Source organism: Apium graveolens, chromosome 2 (genome assembly GCF_009905375.1).
Source record: "Apium graveolens cultivar Ventura chromosome 2, ASM990537v1, whole genome shotgun sequence".
Classification (NCBI taxonomy): domain Eukaryota; kingdom Viridiplantae; phylum Streptophyta; class Magnoliopsida; order Apiales; family Apiaceae; genus Apium; species Apium graveolens.
In genome coordinates this window covers 23952414-23968078 of record NC_133648.1, presented here as the reverse complement: position 1 = coordinate 23968078, position 15665 = coordinate 23952414, and the positions used below count along the sequence as shown (strand labels likewise).

At 28.2% G+C, this 15665-nt stretch overlaps 1 pseudogene; it reads right to left on the bottom strand.

Annotated features, from left to right (window-relative positions):
• Positions 1–6209: 6209 nt before the first annotated feature.
• Positions 6210–11361, bottom strand: LOC141686673 (RNA pseudouridine synthase 5-like; annotated as a pseudogene).
• Between the last annotated feature and the right edge of the window lie 4304 nt (positions 11362–15665).

Genomic DNA, 15665 nt, shown 5'->3' with positions numbered 1-15665 from the left:
TACCTGAATAATATTAATTTTGCACAGAAATTGCTAAAATTTTATTCATGCCAGTATGATGGCTAAATTTTATTTTTTTTATAATGTAGAGGCTCCATACTTAAACCGTTAAAATTTTATGTTAAATATTAACAGATGCAGGGGTAAAATTATCAAAACATGTTTAAATAAATATAATGTATACATATATTCATTTTTTTTTGTTTTTTTTATGCTAAAAATATTATTTGGACTCGAAAATTATATGATAGCTTAATGTTAGTCCTACTAAACACTAGTAAAAAGTTGGAGTTTATTTTAAAAATATTCAATTTATTAAATATATTTTGGAATAACTTATGGATTAAATAGAAAATTGTATATATAAAATCATTTTGTAATTTCTTTTTTATGATGAACAATTTTTTTTGACTTGAAATTTTTATGATAACTTATTCAACATCCTAATAAGCACTGACAATTATTTTGGATTTATATAAGAAATATTCAATTTATAAAAAATTAACATAATAAAAAATCATTTTTTATGCTTAAACTAACTTTTTGACTTAAATTTGTGTGCTGGGAAGCACTAATAAAAATTTGGGATTTATTTAATATAATTTCAATTTAATAAAATTATTAAAAGACGAATATATATACATGTTATAATTATATAAGTGGTTTTTGACAATTATACCCCTGGATTCATTAATATTTAACTAAAAATTTAACGGCTAAAGTGCGGAGCCCCTACGTTATAAAAAAATAAAACTTTAGTCATCACATTGGCTTGAAAAAAAATTTAGCCATCTTCATGTAAAATTATTATTATTCAGGAATTAAGTCAAAAATGATTTTATATATACATTTTGCTATTACATAAGTTATTCCAGAACATTTTTAATAAATTGAAAATTTCTTAAATAAACTCCAACTTTTTATTAGTGTTTATAGTAGGACTAACATTAAGCTATCATAAAATTTTTGTGTCCAAATAATATGTTTAGAATAAAAAAATAAAAAATGAAAATATGTGCACATTATAATAATATAAACATGCTTTGAGAATTTTACCCCTGCATTTGTTAATATTTAACAGAAAATTTTAACGTCTAAAGTACGGAGCCCTACGTTGTGAAAAAATTAAAATTTAGCCATCACATTGGCATGAATAAAATTTTAGCCATTTTTGTGCAAAATTAACATTATTCACGTATATAAAGTACAATTAAGTCATCATTTTTTAATTGCTTTTTTTTGACTTGAAATTTTTATGATAACTTATTCAATATCTTAGTACGCACCGACAATGATTTTGGAATTATATAAGAAATATTTAATTTATTAAAAATTAAACAAAAAAGCTTACGTAATAAATAAATCATTTTTTATGCTTAAACTAACTTTTTGACTTAATTTTTTTTTGTGAGCTTAATCTGTGTGCCGGAAAGCACTAATAAAATTTGGAATTTATTTAATATATTTTTAATTTAATAAAATCATTAAAAGACGAATATATATACATGTTATAATTATATAAGTGGTTTTTGACAATTGTACCCCTGGATTCATTAATATTTAACTGAAAATTTAACGGCTAACGGCGGAGCCCCTACGTTATAAAAAATAAAATTTTAGCTATAATATTGGCATGAAAAAAATTTAGTCATCTTCGTACAAAATTATTATTATTCAGGTATATAAAGTGTAATTAAGTCTAAAATATACTCCTTCATCCCTTCCAATTATTTACATTTCTGAGCAAGTGTCTGACACGCATTTTAAAGTGTATAAAAAGTATAGTTATGTAACTTATTTTTACAATTTTCTTTTTCTGAATAAAAGTTGAATGTTTTATTTTTTATTCAGAAAAACAAAATTATAAATTTTTTTTACAGAACTATACTTTATATGCACTGTGTGTGGAACACTCTCTAAAAAATGTAAACAAGGGACGGAGGGAGTAGTGCTTATTCTAGTACTGTCTTCCGGACAATCCTTGAGAATGTTGACTCAAGAATAAGTTTTTTGTTTGCTTTTACAAAATTAAATTTCTTTTGTTTCGTATCTATACCGCTCTCTCTTTAATAATTTAATAATATTATATTGTTCAGTGCAAGGTTAAAAACATTAAATAGCATTTAATATATATAAATAAGAAAAATACGTTTAAAATCAGGCCTAATTCGGCCTGACTCACGGACCTAAAATAGATCTCATATTTGAGAGAAAGCCGACCCGACCCTATTTAAAAAAAAATCTGACCCCATTTTATTTTAAAAAAGAGGACTTTTTAAAAATTGAATAAAATCCGAACAGATGAATTTTTGCGCATTTTTAATATCAAATACAAATTTACGATATTTCTTCAACCAAATTATTTCTTAGCTGTGAGTCTGGTTGAATAACTCAAATAGTTAAAAGTTTATTTTCAGTCGGTTCTCATTCGACTCTCGCTCCCCCCGAAATTTTGGATTTTTTTAAAAAATGGGTAATCATTTGTAAGTTTATAATTCATATTTGTAAAAAAAAATCATATATTGAATTGTACTTGATTACTTTATTCATGTTCATCCCTAAACTTATTAAAACACTTATTTATTAGCCTAATTATTCAAATAAAAGTTACAACCTTGAAAAAAAGGAAAATAATTTTGAACATTGCAAAAAAAGTTTATAATATTTGTTTTTGAAACTTTTTTTAAAAATAAATACATTTTCTTATAAAATATAAGTGATTAAAATTTATTTAAAAGTAATTTTATATGGAATTCAGGATTTTTTTGTATTGATTTCGTTATGCTTTGGTTAAATCAGGCATGCGAGAAAACTTAAAGATCACAAAAAAGAAGGGTAATGCTGTTGAATATGAGTTTAACACAGTACGCTCGCCATATATACAGGAAAAGATAAATTGCCTGCTAAGCAACATGGCCGAGAAAAAACCCGAGTACAGGGATAGGTGGATTTAGAGCTGGCTAAACGTTATATTCAGCAAGGTGAGAATCAAGAAGAAGTTCTTAGTATTGTTAAATCGCTGTACTAATTACTGTGCGATAGGAATATTTGTTGGGACTTGATTTTATTACAGAGTGAAATTAGGAACGCTTCCATCTAATTTGTGGCTGTTTTATTATATCAACATTGTGTCAGTTACCGGGCAAAAAAAAGAATTTTGTGTTAGTTATTTTACCTCTGTTTTTGGATTTATTAGTATTTACCTATCGAGTTCATGTAATTGTCGATATGTCTTTGATTTTTGGATTTATTAGCATTATACTTATTGGTTATCATTATCAATATGTTGAAATAGTTTATACAATTAATTGAGTTGCTACCAGTTAAACTTAGGATTACATATCTTATATCAATTTTCAAAGTAATTGTAACTTGTTTACAAGTAAATTTGCTAATATTGCTTAGTTACATGCTTAAATCTTTTCATAAATGTATTTTGTAATTAAAAATATTGACTGTTGAATAATTAGAAATAAGGAAGCACAATTATATGTGCATCAGGCGTAGGAAATCTGCATTTGTCATCTTTTAATGTTATATGTATCTACAATTGTTATTTCTTTATGTATACTAATTACATGTGTATTAGTTATAACTGCAAAGAGGGACAGTATATCTGCAATAAAATTTGGATATGTAGCAACAAGAGATCAAAAATACCTGTATGTATACATGTGCAGATTATACTTAAACTGTTTACAAAATTTTTATGTTCAACAAGAAATTTGAGAACTTTATCAGCGAAATATGTTTGGAAGAATAGCAGTGATGTCAATATCAGCAAGAGCACGGCATAACTGGTGTTGAAAAACTACACAATTGAAATGGAAAGTCCTCCTTTATATGAAAATAGTTACATGAAAACATAAAAAATATAAGAACCATGAAACTACCTTACAAGTAAATACTGCAATTTACTATTCAGTTGAGGTTGGTGTTAAACATTATTGTCTTTTACAATTTGAAGTACTATACAGCAAACATTGTTAACTATATCATGGAATGAGCAGATCCACTTCAAGTTCCAGCTGATGCAGGAGACCCTGTACTTGACTGCGAATCTAAATGATAGGTTCTTGGCCATTCACCCTGTGGTACGTAAAAAGCTCCAGCTAGTTGGGATCACAGCTCTGCTTATGGCATGTAAGTATGAAGAAGTTGCAGTCCCAGTTGTCGAAAATCTCAATAGTGATTTCTGACAGGGCGTACACTAGAAGAAATATGTTATCAAGGGAAGTGCGTTTAGGCCAAGAAGCATTGGAGGAAGAATTGGATACCGCTCCCTCAAAGTCTTTCTCCACCTAGAATTTTTTTTTGATGTATCATAAACAATCCTCTTTTTTCTACTCAAATTTTGAGGGATAAATAGTGTTTAAAATTACAGAATGCATGATTTTTGAGAGTACGTTTGAATATTTACAGTAAACTTGTAGAAGGATATGGAAAGTTCACCGAAAAAATTAAAGAGATGTGTTAAATGGGAAGTAGGGGGAGAGAAAAAGAGTTAAGATACAAGTTCTAAACGAGGATAACAAGATGAGTAATTTATAGGAGTAACATGAGTTGTGCTTCTTTCCGATGACAAAAATCAACCAACGGTTAAGATCGGAATTGATCGTGTACCACGAATATGGATCGCTTGATATGCAAGATGCAAAAGCGATCCGCACAAAACAATTTTGACCAATAAAAGCTTATCACGCGGATCGCTGTCCACGAATATATGGACCACATGATAAGCAATTTTAATGAATGACTCAGATATGATGCAAGAGCAATCTGCACAAAATGCTTTTGACCAATTAAAACTTAGCACGTGGATCGCCAATATGAACCGCATGATAAATACTTTCAACGACTCAAATATGAAGTTGAAGCGATATGAACGAAATGATTTTAACCAATATAGATTACAAGATATGCATTTATAACTAGCTACTCATATTTTATAAAATGACTTCAACCAATAGTTTTGATTCATACGATTTTCAGCTTATAAACTAAATTAGTTGTTAACAAATAAATTGTTTAGTAAGTTTAATATATAATATGTCCAAGATTTTATCTTGCAAATAATTTATTAATTTGATAATATATTTATTTTTAAAAAATATAATTTTGATACTCTTAATAATATATAATTTTGATACTCTTAATAACTAGTATATGAATTATTTAATGAATCATATTTAACGCATATGATGAAATTACTAACATGAAACTACAGGAGTAATTAAAAATGTATATAAAAAATGTAATAGATTATATAACATTTTGAAATATAAATTCAAATTAGATTCAATAAATTATGTTTAATCTTTAGTAAAACTTTTCTGTTTAATCTTAATCACCTACTTTTATGGGAAAAAAAGAAAGAAGGAAGAAATATGAGGATGTTCCACGCTTCCCGGTTACTCGAAATAATTAAAAATGTTTGTTCCCAAGATACAAATAAAATCCAGCTTGGTCCTCCCACTAGTGTTTTAAAACTTCGCGATATGAATGTTTATATTTATGGCTTACTATAATAATTAGAATGGAGTATAATTTATAATTTGGTTAAGCACTACTTTTTCCGAACCCCCAACAATAGATGTTATATTATTAATAAATTTGCTTTTAAAGATTATATAATAAACTGTTAAAACTTAAAAGGTATATTGTTAAAACACTCATCTATACTATTATCTATACTACGTGGTTGCCACATACTGAAAGAAAAGATTGAGTATTTAAACTTATATAATAACAAATGAACTTAACTCCCAAGGGTCCACAACTACAGGAAGATTTGTTGTCAACAGCCACCAACAAAAACAACTTCATACAGTTATTTTATTTTAGCTGAGCATGCCATGCACCTAAATATTTTGGACTTGAGCTACATCAGTTTCACAAAAAATATCGATTCAGAATATATTTTAATGATCTTCTAAAGTCTGTTTAATTTGGCTAAAACAAATTTTTGATTATCCATTTGTTTGGTCTAAGACAAACATAATCCTGATTTCTGTGTAGTTCAAATATAATAAAATGTATTTCTAAGAAGGATATTCGGAAACTGTTATCATACTAGGGTAAACAATTTCCAATTCTTGGAACAGTTCATTAAAACAATGATTTAGAACTTTACAAAGGAATCTAAATTATTTTTCAGAAAATCTTGTGGGATCTTAGAAAATTATATTCCAAAAACTTATTTTCCAAACTCAGGTTATTTTCCTAGTACTCCCAAGAGTTGAGGTTCCATCTGCAAAATATGCCGATATACGAGCTTTTGCAAGCTTTGTCTTTGCTGATATAAGAGTTGACCATGAACAGGGACAGGGTTTGTCTGTTGACATGCAAATATAGAACTTTGTTTGATTGCGTGCCACTGTAATTGAGTCAAAACAGTCCGGTGCTGGAATAGTCCTCTCGGTAAAACTTGGAGACCGGATGGCTTGTCTAGTGCAATCTGCATACAATATATACACCTCAACATTAAACAAGAAACCATCAAATAAGTGAACCTGACATCTATATATCTTATGTTTACACACAAATCATCTCATTAGAGCCACATTTGTAAGATAGCTTGGAAAGGGTTTTTCTTTTCGTCATACTTGTGGACCCTAAAGTAAAATAGAAGATTACAATATAACTTCTTCTGGGAAACAGAAGGAGAACCAAAGAAAGGCCATAAAACAATAAATTCAGATAAATATCTGATAAGACTTAAATGCACCCTATTTAACTTCCTATTAATCTGCATACATAGACTTTAAACTTTAAAAAATATGCAACTACATATATTATACTCTGGACGATGAGACTGAAGTTTGTTATATACCAAATGATCATCTTCAAATAGAACTCCAAGCAAGTATGGTGCATCAGGTTCTCTCCAAGGAATTCGATGATATTGTAATTCTGAAGCAGCACTAGTATCAAGCTTATCAAAAAACAGTACAAAGATGTACTAACTACTAAATCAAACCAATATACCACAATACCTTAGAACTTTGATAGGGTCTGTAACAATCGTGCCATCAACAGTTATCTGCAAGGGAATTCGCACTTTGAGAAACACTAGTTTCTACAACCCCAGACAATCAAAAGACATTTATGTCAATTTGAAAACTAACCTGTCCATTCTCGATTCTCTGCAACCATCTGTCAGTCATTCATTAAAAAAGAGAAAAATTAGAGTTTGCACACTAACATTAACATGCACTCAGGAGTGGGCAAAGTGTAGGTCCATAAAGCTCTATACCCTAATGCATTAGTATTATTCAACATATTTCTGTAGTTGATAAAGTTTCAATCATAGGGGAGATAGGAGTTACGAATTGAACTCTATCGTAGCAGAAGGCAGGAGCACCTTTGCAACAGTTAACAGAACTAATTATAAATAAAGCAAGCCAGACGCTAAATTTCAGACAAAATTCGCAACATCTAGATAACTTATAAATTACGTGAGATACTTCTAACTATAAAGCTACAACAATTCCAAAACTCATACAATATCAATATATGGAACAACAACTTTAATTGCAAAATCTGAAGCTTATAAACACTACTTTCTGTGGGTCAATTCGTAAGGGTTTCTCTATTGTTGTCACAATGTCACGAGTTCTGATTCGACTCTCGTTCACCCGAGAAAATAAACTCAATTGTAATTTTAAAAAAGAAGATAAGTATAGTGATAGTGGAGAAAAAATGTTAAAAATAACATTTTTTTGGTGCAAATGATTGAAAATACCCATTCTGGAAGTGGATGGCTTAAAATACCGTTTTGGATACGCATTTGCCATTTGGGTATCCTGTTTTGTACTAGATACATATTTGTCAAATGGGTATCCAATTTATTCTTTTTTAAGATCCCAATGGTAATACCCAAACTACAAATGCGTATCTTTCGTAATTTTCTTGGATACCCAATTCTCAAATGTGTATTACACTTAATCAATTACAAAATACGTTACCAAAACGATATTTTCAGCCATGTGTTTTAAAAATTGGTATTTTCAGCCATTGCACCCGGGTATTTTTAAACATCACCCTAAAGTGGATTACCCTTGCAAAGGAGCTGAACTCTTGTACTTGGTGGAGTAAAAATCAATAAGTGCCAGACCTGTTTATATAATGTAGTGAGTTAGAATAATGATTACACAAATTTATGTAAGAGAAAATAGAAAATAGTTACATAGATATAAAATACCAGAATCAGAGGGTCGGAAGCGATCGAAATAGAAGAGGTCGTCGTTTAATTCCGGCCAGGGTTCTCCGACTGTCCGCATTTCACTGTTGTTCCGGACCAGAGGATATAGATTCTGCTACTTAATATTGGTTATATACAAAATAGAAAGCTTCAAAGAATCAGAACTCAGAGGGCCGATCCGGAAAAAAGTCTGGCTCGGCCGAGTGCCTTAAACAGACCTTACTTCTTCGCGGCAGACCTTCAAAAAAAATCGAAAAACCCAGTATTCTTCCGAAAATCCGCATTCGTATCCGAAATAAAGCGGATATTATATGTATTCGAACAAAGCGGATATTATTCGTATTCGAATCCGTCAATCACTACAACAAATCTGGCCATTTATGACGGTTTTTTTGAACTGAAATCGTCGTAATTGAGCCATTTACGACGGAAAAAAATCGTCGTTTTTGGTCGAGTAGTAAGTTCGTTTTTTCGTCACAAGATAAAATTGCGTCGCAAGTTAGAAAGGGGGGCCCACATTCTCAATAAAATAATAAATCTACTTACGATGAAATATTCTCAATAGATATATATATTAATGATATAACCAAAATTTCATATCAAAATAATTTTATTTGGTTTGACATTTTAAGAGTTAAGCATTTGCTTCACTCGTACAACTAACTAGTATTGAATCCTAAATTAGTCTTACGATTATTTCAAAAATATTTTTCAATGATCTAACCGTATGGATGTCAATAGATATATATTAGTGATATAATCAAAATTTCATATCAAAATATATTTATTTGGTTTGACATTTTAACAGTCAAGCAACAGTTTATATAGTACAACTAACTAGTGTTTAATCTTGAATTAGTGTTTCGACTATTTTAAAAATATTTTTCAACGATCCAACCGGATGGATGTCAATAGATATATATATTAATGATATAACCAAAATTTCATATCAAAATATTTTTATTTGGTTTGACATTTTAACAGTCAAGTAACAGTTTGAATAGTACAGCTAACTAGTGTTAAATCTTGAATTAGTGTTTCGACTATTTTAAAAATATTTTTCAACGATCCAACTGGATGGATGTCAATAGATATATATATTAGTGATATAACCAAAATTTCATATCAAAATAATTTTATTTGATTTGACATTTTAACAGTCAAACATCAGTTTGACTAAGACGGCTAAATAGTGTTTAGTTCTGAATTTGTGGTTCGATTATTTTACAATATTTTTAAACGATCTAACCGTATGGATGTCAATAGATATAAATATTGGTGATATAACCAAAATTTCATATCAAAATAATTTTATTTTGTTTGACATTTTAACAGTCAAACATCAGTTTGACTAGGACGGCTAACTAGTGTTTATTTCTGAATTTGTGGTTCGATTATTTTAAAAATATTTTTCATCGATCAAACCGGGTGGATGTCAATAGATATACATATTAGTGATATAACCAAAATTTCAAATCAAAATAATTTTATTTGGTTTGACATTTTAACAGTCAAACATCAGTTTGATTAGGACAACTAACTAGTGTTTAGTTCTGAATTTGTGGTTTGATTATTTTAAAAATATTTTTCATCGATCCAACCGTATGGATGTCAATAGATATATATATTAGTGATATAAACGAAATTTCATATCAAAATAATTTTATTTGGTTTGACATTTTAACAGTCAAACATTTGTTTCACTAATACATCTAACTAGTGTTGAATCCTGAATTAGTGTTACAATTATTTTAAAAATATATTTCAACAATCTAACCGTATGGATATCAATAGATATATATATTAATGATATAACCAAAATTTCATATCAAAATAGTTTTATTTGGTTTGACATTTTAAGAGTCAAACATCAGTTTGACTAGGACAACTAACTAGTTTTTAGTTCTGAATTTATGGTTCGATTATTTTAAAAATATTTTTCATCGATTCAACCGTATGGATGACAATATATACATATATATATATATATATTAGTGATATGATCAATGTTTTATATTAAATTATTTTAGCAAAAAATTTAATTTTTTTCTGAAATTCTTGAAATGTCACCCAAACAAATAAATGCTGATATTAATATGGTTAGATCATAAAATAATATTTTTTAAAAATTAAAATTATCAAAATTCGTGTGCCAATTCACGACGGAATCCGTCCTAAATTATTATCTGTAAAATTTTAGAACAGTCAAATTTACCAACCAAATTTTGGAAAAAAGTTAAATTTCCCTCTTTGATAACTTACGACGAATTTAATTTCCGTCGTAAATTGGATGTTCCAATATTTTCCGTCACAATATTTCGTCGTAAAATTTAGATGAAAACATTTTTTTCAATTAATTTCAAGTTAAATTTTAATAAAAATATTTAACTTACGACGAAATTTTCAAGTCGTCGCAATTTCAAATGATTTTAATTTTCCCGCCAATTTTTTTGGAAAAAAGTTAAATTTCCCACTTTGATAACTTACGACGAATTTTAATTTCCGTCGTAAATTTGACGATCCGATTTTTTCCGTCGCAAATATTCCGTTGCAAATTTAGATAAAATATTTTTTATTCAATTTCAATTTAAAATTTTAATAAAAATAATTAACTTACGACGAAATGTTTAAATCGTCGCAACATCAAATTATTTTCACTTTTGTTTAATCGTGTTGTGCATAATTTTATTAATAAAATACTAAACTTACGACGATTATCCAATTTATTCTTTTTTAAGATCCCAATGGTAATACCCAAACTACAAATGCGTATCTTTCGTAATTTTCTTCGATACCCAATTCTCAAATGTGTATTACACTTAACCAATTACAAAATACGTTACCAAAACGGTATTTTCAGCCATGTGTTTTAAAAATGGGTATTTTCAGCCATTGCACCCGGGTATTTTTAAACATCACCCTAAAGTGGATTACCCTTGCAAAGGAGCTGAACTCTTGTACTTGGTGGAGTAAAAATCAATAAGTGCCAGACCTGTTTATATAATGTAGTGAGTTAGAATAATGATTACACAAATTTATGTAAGAGAAAATAGAAAATAGTTACATAGATATAAAATACCAGAATCAGAGGGTCGGAAGCGATCAAAATAGAAGAGGTCGTCGTTTAATTCCGGCCAGGGTTCTCCGACTGTCCGCATTTCACTGTTGTTCCGGACCAGAGGATATAGATTCTGCTACTTAATATTGGTTATATACAAAATAGAAAGCTTCAAAGAATCAGAACTCAGAGGGCCGATCCGGAAAAAAGTCTGGCTCGGCCGAGTGCCTTAAACGGACCTTACTTCTTCGCGGCAGACCTTCAAAAAAATTCGAAAAATCCAGTATTCTTCCGAAAATCCGCATTCGTATCCGAAATAAAGCGGATATTATATGTATTCGAACAAAGCGGATATTATTCGTATTCGAATCCGTCAATCACTACAACAAATCTGGCCATTTACGACGGTTTTTTTGAACTGAAATCGTCGTAATTGAGCCATTTACGACGGAAAAAAATCGTCGTTTTTGGTCGAGTAGTAAGTTCGTTTTTTCGTCACAAGATAAAATTGCGTCGCAAGTTAGAAAGGGGGGCCCACATTCTCAATAAAATAATAAATCTACTTACGACGAAATATTCTCAATAGATATATATATTAGTGATATAACCAAAATTTCATATCAAAATAATTTTATTTGGTTTGACATTTTAAGAGTTAAGCATTTGCTTGACTCGTACAGCTAACTAGTATTGAATCCTAAATTAGTCTTACGATTATTTCAAAAATATTTTTCAATGATCTAACCGTATGGATGTCAATAGATATATATTAGTGATATAACCAAAATTTCATATCAAAATATATTTATTTGGTTTGACATTTTAACAGTCAAGCAACAGTTTATATAGTACAACTAACTAGTGTATAATCTTGAATTAGTGTTTCGACTATTTTAAAAATATTTTTCAACGATCCAACCGGATGGATGTCAATAGATATATATATTAATGATATAACCAAAATTTCATATCCAAATATTTTTATTTGGTTTGACATTTTAACAGTCAAGTAACAGTTTGAATAGTACAGCTAACTAGTGTTAAATCTTGAATTAGTGTTTCGACTATTTTAAAAATATTTTTCAACGATCCAACCGGATGGATGTCAATAGATATATATATTAGTGATATAACCAAAATTTCATATCAAAATAATTTTATTTGATTTAACATTTTAACAGTCAAACATCAGTTTGACTAAGACGGCTAAATAGTGTTTAATTCTGAATTTGTGGTTCGATTATTTTACAATATTTTTAAACGATCTAACCATATGGATGTCTATAGATATAAATATTGGTGATATAACCAAAATTTCATATCAAAATAATTTTATTTTGTTTGACATTTTAACAGTCAAACATCAGTTTGACTAGGACGGCTAACTAGTGTTTATTTCTGAATTTGTGGTTCGATTATTTTAAAAATATTTTTCATCGATCAAACCGGGTGGATGTCAATAGATATACATATTAGTGATATAACCAAAATTTCAAATCAAAATAATTTTATTTGGTTTGACATTTTAACAGTCAAACATCAGTTTGATTAGGACAACTAACTAGTGTTTAGTTCTGAATTTGTGGTTTGATTATTTTAAAAATATTTTTCATCGATCCAACCGTATGGATGTCAATAGATATATATATTAGTGATATAAACGAAATTTCATATCAAAATAATTTTATTTGGTTTGACATTTTAACAGTCAAACATTTGTTTGACTAATACATCTAACTAGTGTTGAATCCTGAATTAGTGTTACAATAATTTAAAAATATATTTCAACAATCTAACCGTATGGATATCAATAGATATATATATTAATAATTTAACCAAAATTTCATATCAAAATAGTTTTATTTGGTTTGACATTTTAAGAGTCAAACATCAGTTTGACTAGGACAACTAACTAGTTTTTAGTTCTGAATTTGTGGTTCGATTATTTTAAAAATATTTTTAATCGATTCAACCGTATGGATGACAATATAAACATATATATATATATATTAGTGATATGATCAATGTTTTATATTAAATTATTTTAGCAAAAAATTTAATTTTTTTCGGAAATTCTTGAAATGTCACCCAAACAAATAAATGCTGATATTAATATGGTTAGATCATGAAATAATATTTTTTAAAAATTAAAATTATCAAAATTCGTGTGCCAATTTACGACGGAATCCGTCCTAAATTATTATCTGTAAAATTTTAGAACAGTCAAATTTACCGACCAAATTTTGGAAAAAAGTTAAATTTCCCTCTTTGATAACTTACGACGAATTTTAATTTCCGTCGTAAATTGGATGTTCCAATATTTTCCGTCATAATATTTCGTCGTAAAATTTAGATGAAAACATTTTTTCATTTAATTTCAAGTTATAATAAAAATATTTAACTTACGACGAAATTTTCAAGTCGTCGCAATTTCAAATGATTTTACTTTTCCCACCAATTTTTTTGGAAAAAAGTTAAATTTCCCTCTTTGATAACTTACGACGAATTTTAATTTCCGTCGTAAATTTGACGATCCGATTTTTTCCGTCACAAATATTCCGTTGCAAATTTAGATAAAATATTTTTTTATTCAATTTCAGTTTAAAATTTTAATAAAAATAATTAACTTACGACGAAATGTTTAAATCGTCGTAACATCAAATTATTTTCACTTTTGTTTAATCGTGTCGTGCATAATTTTATTAATAAAATACTAAACTTACGACGGTTTTGTGTTTCGTCGTATATAATTACGACGTTTTACTTTTTTCCGTCGTAAGTTGGGCGCGCATTTTTTTCCGTCGTAAGTTGGTCGTCGTAATTGGCCTATTTTGTTGTAGTGAATTGCGGATACGGATACTAGACATATTCATATCCGATAATATCTGAATCCGAACAAATATATTATATGTAAATATTTATATAATTTAAAATTTATTATATTAAATTTATACTGTGTGTACGTGTATATAAACACACACACATATATATACTTAAATATTATGTTTGTACAAATTTTATATAATTGGAAAAATATAATTGACATATATAAAAATTATTTGAGTTCAACAATTTAAAGATAACAAATATATTGAAAAGATAAATAAAATTAATTTTTGAATAAATTAAAATAGGTTTAAATTACTTTAACTTTTCTTTAATTTTAAAAAATGAAATTATAATTTTTACTGTATTCTTTATTTTTATTTTTTATTTTTAATATAAAAATAAAAAATTTGATTGAAATTCGGATTCGGATATTATCCGTATCCGGATAGTATCCGTCGGATCGGGATTCAGATATTATTCTTTAAATATTTCCGATTCAGATACGGATACAGATACGAATTTTCGGATTCGGATCCGAATACGGATATAGGCAGATTCGTATCCGAATTGTCCGTTTGACAGTCCTACTTTGCGGTGTGAAATTCGAAAAATCCCAAATAAAGTTTAGTTTAGACCCCGATAAAAATTTAGGCATTTTAATAAGTCTGGATAAAAATCTGATTTTTATATAAAATATATAATATTTTAAATAATTTTTATTAAAATCATATTGCACTATTAGATGTAAAACTAGTTTTATAACTCGTGCGAGGCACAGACATTCTCTAAACTCACGTGTTAATTAATTGTGTACATATTATATAAATGAAATATAAGTTATGTTATAAGATGCATTTTCTTCTATTTTATATCGAATAATTGATATTTTATATTCGTAAAAGTTGTACTTGTTTTATATTTTGCATTCTATTGCTAAATTGTTGTCATTGAGCACTTGAAAATATCAAGTTGATCGATTGCTCTATAACATGTGCAATGCACAGATATGCTCTAGATTGCACGCTTTTATGACAGTTGTTGGCAGTGTATTCGTGTTGTTTCTAGGTGAATTAATGACATAAACGTATTTATATGAGTAGTTTTTGACTTTTTGGCATGTGATTATATTGATGCAAAACAAGTTATTCGGCATTTAACATTAAGCTGAAACAATAGAGAAATGTAAGGGTGTTCTTTGCCCGAAATGTGAATAAATAATTTTTTAAATACCTAATATATTTGAATGCTAAAAGTGCGATAAGTGGGGTACATAATTGTTGATTTGAACCGGAAGTATGTGTTGTTAGACTAATGATCCCATCAACTCGAAGTATGTGTAATATTAATGATTCTTGAGTTTTTTCAACTATTTTTCTTATATGCATGAAAGTTTAATATTTGTTATATATTGATACGGTTAAAAAATTCAGTATTATGTCATATATATCTTTAAAATTTTAATCTGATCATTGTTTACGTATAGTTTTAACCATATTATGAAAAATTATACTTTTTTATAATAGTTTGTTAGGTCACACACACTGTAGACGGGTTGAATACAGTGTTTACTACAAT